The sequence below is a fragment of the Oryzias melastigma genome, linkage group LG15 (assembly GCF_002922805.2).
Source record: "Oryzias melastigma strain HK-1 linkage group LG15, ASM292280v2, whole genome shotgun sequence".
Lineage (NCBI taxonomy): Eukaryota > Metazoa > Chordata > Actinopteri > Beloniformes > Adrianichthyidae > Oryzias > Oryzias melastigma.
This window is the reverse complement of record NC_050526.1, coordinates 15587518-15590605: the sequence shown is the minus strand read 5'-3', so window position 1 is coordinate 15590605 and position 3088 is coordinate 15587518. Positions and strand designations below refer to the sequence as shown.

The window sequence follows — 3088 nt, the reverse complement described above, 5'->3', positions numbered from 1 at the left end:
TGAAGAGCTCTGGAGCTTTATAACGAAACCATATGTGAGACCAGGAATGAAGCACGAGGAGCATTGTCTCCACAGAAGTGGATCTGTGACTCAGCAGGAAAAGCCTGCACTTGAGCAGGTAGCAGGCGGGCTTTGTTCTGCTTCCTGTCCTCCCAGCAGACAGTCGGAGGACTCCTCCCCTACTGCTGGGGGGTCGACGCCCACCTCAGTCCCAGACAAATCCAAACTCATACCGGCTTCAAACCCGTCTGTGCGGTCGTCCTAAAGACGCCTGTCGTGCGGTTCAAGTCCCCCTTTTGGGAAAGGCTTGAGCAGATGAAGTGGGCGTGGCTTGAGCTTTTGTTTACTGTTCACAGCCAGGAGAAGACGTTGAACAAACGCAGCTTCGGAGGAGGTGAAATGTCACGCCTGCAGATCCTTTCTGATCTGGTTGACATAGCGAGCAGCATAGAACTCTCTTTTGGCAAGTTTATACGGGGTTCCATTTGTGCAGAAAATATGTTTTTGGGTTCAACGTCTATGTCTTTGGTCCACAAATGTTCAATAAACTTGTTCTTGGTCTGTGTCTACTGAACAAGTTTATTGAACATTTGTTCATGTTTATGTACTACCAAGCAATATCGTCTACGTGTCCACGCTTCTTTGATGATAGCTTTGTATTTACTTTGTAGTGTTTCAGATTTATGTTTAAAACTTTGCTTTTGCTATTATCGTTTGATCTGGTAGTAAGAAAAGTCCTTAGCAACAGTTGCTAGCGTCGTTAGCTCCTGTCGATTCAGTGTTTCAACCGTTTCACTTTCATGAAGCGACTTGATTTCATGCCGAGCCAGCCCAACATTTATCATGGTTTTATCTCGTCTCAAGGTCCATCATGTTTTCTGTTTATCTCTGGGGTTGATGATGATGTCCACAAACTCTCGTCTTTACCAAAATGAATCTCAATAAACATTGGTTTTCTGCTTGAGGTCAACTTCCTGTTTTGATCAGAGAGGACTGTGGGAGTTTGAAGTCTCCTCTGTAACTGTGAGGCCGCCATGTTTGGTGAGGGCACTGCAAGGAGGGCATGAAGGAGGAGGGTTTGGTCAGGTTACAAGAAGTCTTCAGAGGTCACACTGACCTCTGTGACTGCTGAAAGGTAAATTGTGTTGCTATGGAAACATTATGCAAGAGGCGGAGTCATGACTTTGTCAGAGGTCAAACCGCACTGGATCTGTGTGTTTCTGGTGGTGGAGACTTTAACCAAACATTATTATTCATCTTGATCATAACTATATATTTCAACCAAATGGTGAGAAATGTACAAATGTTTACAAATCAGATATTTGTTAGTCATGTTAAGTTTGAAGTTATGGGATTTGGTCAATCTTTGGTTGGTGTCCTTTAAATAAAGGTTAATAGTGATTGAATTTGGTCATAAATTAAATCTCAAGTTGTTTTAGTAATAGAAAAAATTGTTAACAAAATCCAAATCTGTCTGAGGTAAAATACGATTAATTCCCCCTTAGAACGAGTCTCTAAAAGACATTTCATTGAATTAAAGTCCTGAAAATTGTTTTTAACATACATGTTTCTGATGATGGAGGACAGACATGAAGAAAAAATGTGATAATAATTAATTTTATTGATATCTGTTTAATCAAATTGTGAATTAAAAGGAAAAATAGTAATTAGAAAGAGACCATAGGTCAGCAGGAGATAGTTAAACAGATGGATGACGGGAAGCTGGGCAGGCTTACTCCATTCCAAAAGCCCCGCCCACAACCCCAGAGGTGAATGTAGGATGAACTCCAGCTGTCCCAGACTTAACAGCAAAATCATAATTAAAAGACCACTGGGATGTTATAACAGATGAAAACATCGAAATGTTTCTCCTCTGACTGTCAGAAACCTTCTCAGATCCGGAACACCATCAGGAACATTCTGAGTTTAAAGACAGAAGATGAATTCATCCAGGAGATTAAAAACGGTTTTACTTCCGCAGTAAATCTGCAAACTGAAGATAATCAGGGAAGTCGAGACGCCCCGCGAGCCAACATGAATGTTTGCATAAGCTCGCACGCGCGTGTGCGTCAGGGGAGGGAGGGCGCCCCGCCCCGCCCCGGGAACAGCGCGGCAGTTAGATGTTCTGCTCCGAGGAGGAAGAAGTTCAGCGGTGATCGGTCCGGAGCGGGAACCGGGAATGGATTTATCTGACCTGCCCGCCGCCGGCCTTACCTCCGGCTGAGGGGGGGGCGTCTGAACAGGTGAGCCCCGCGCGCGAGGAGTCCGCCCAGGACCGGGGGTCGGTCTCAGGACACCGGTGAACGCCCGGTGAAAGTGCGTGACACCTTCAGGGGAGCGGAGTCACGGTTAACGGGAGAACTGCTGGAAAGTCACGGCGGAAAGTTTCCGTTTGAGGCGCGCGGTCCTTTGATCCGGTTCTGTCTCCGTTAAACCCGACCTGCTCACTAACCGGACTTCAGAGGAGCCAGTCGGTCAGTGCTAGTCACGTGCGGAGACGGGATGTTCCCCAGTTACCGGAAAACGTCCGCCCAGGAGCGCGCGCTCCGGTAATCACATCCAGACACGAACCTCTGGAGAGAAGTGCGCAGACGAGTGCGCACGGCTCCAAACAAACAAACGAGGCGCCATGGACACCCGAACCGGACCGGATCTAAATGTGGAGCTCCCACAGGTCTGAACCCGCAGCTGGCGGTCCGGGGCCTTAGCGGCCCTCACCTGCGGGACCGGCACCGAAGCTGAGCGGGTTCGAACCGTTTCTTTGGGATTTTCTAGAATCGTTTTTCCACCCAGAAGTTATTCTATTCCTAATTGACAATTCAGTTTGACATTAGAAAATACCTTTAATCCAGTCGGAGAATTCAATGTAACATTTTCTAAATTAACATTTAAATAAAATCAACTAAATTGCTGTTTATATTTGGTATGAAATTTCACATAAAAAGCGAACTCAAAGTTATAAAATGACAGTTCAGGTCATTGTTTGCTTTAAAATGATTTTTAAAGTAACTTAAAATATATTTCATTTTAACCCCCCCCCCCCATCACCATAGTGTTTCTGAATCTACTAATTCCAGAATCCAAAAGA

The 3088-nt window shown here is 45.4% G+C and overlaps 1 protein-coding gene across 2 annotated transcripts in view; it reads left to right on the top strand.

The window, feature by feature from the left end:
• Positions 1–1865: 1865 nt before the first annotated feature.
• b3gnt2b (UDP-GlcNAc:betaGal beta-1,3-N-acetylglucosaminyltransferase 2b) overlaps positions 1866–3088 on the top strand; it is a 26714-nt gene continuing 25491 nt past the window's right edge. The window contains exon 1 of one of the 2 annotated variants that reach the window (XM_036215502.1): positions 1866–2243. The gene's annotated coding sequence lies outside the window, so the exon portion shown is untranslated. The remainder of the gene's footprint in view (positions 2244–3088) is intronic. The other variant, XM_024297364.2, reaches the window with a different exon arrangement.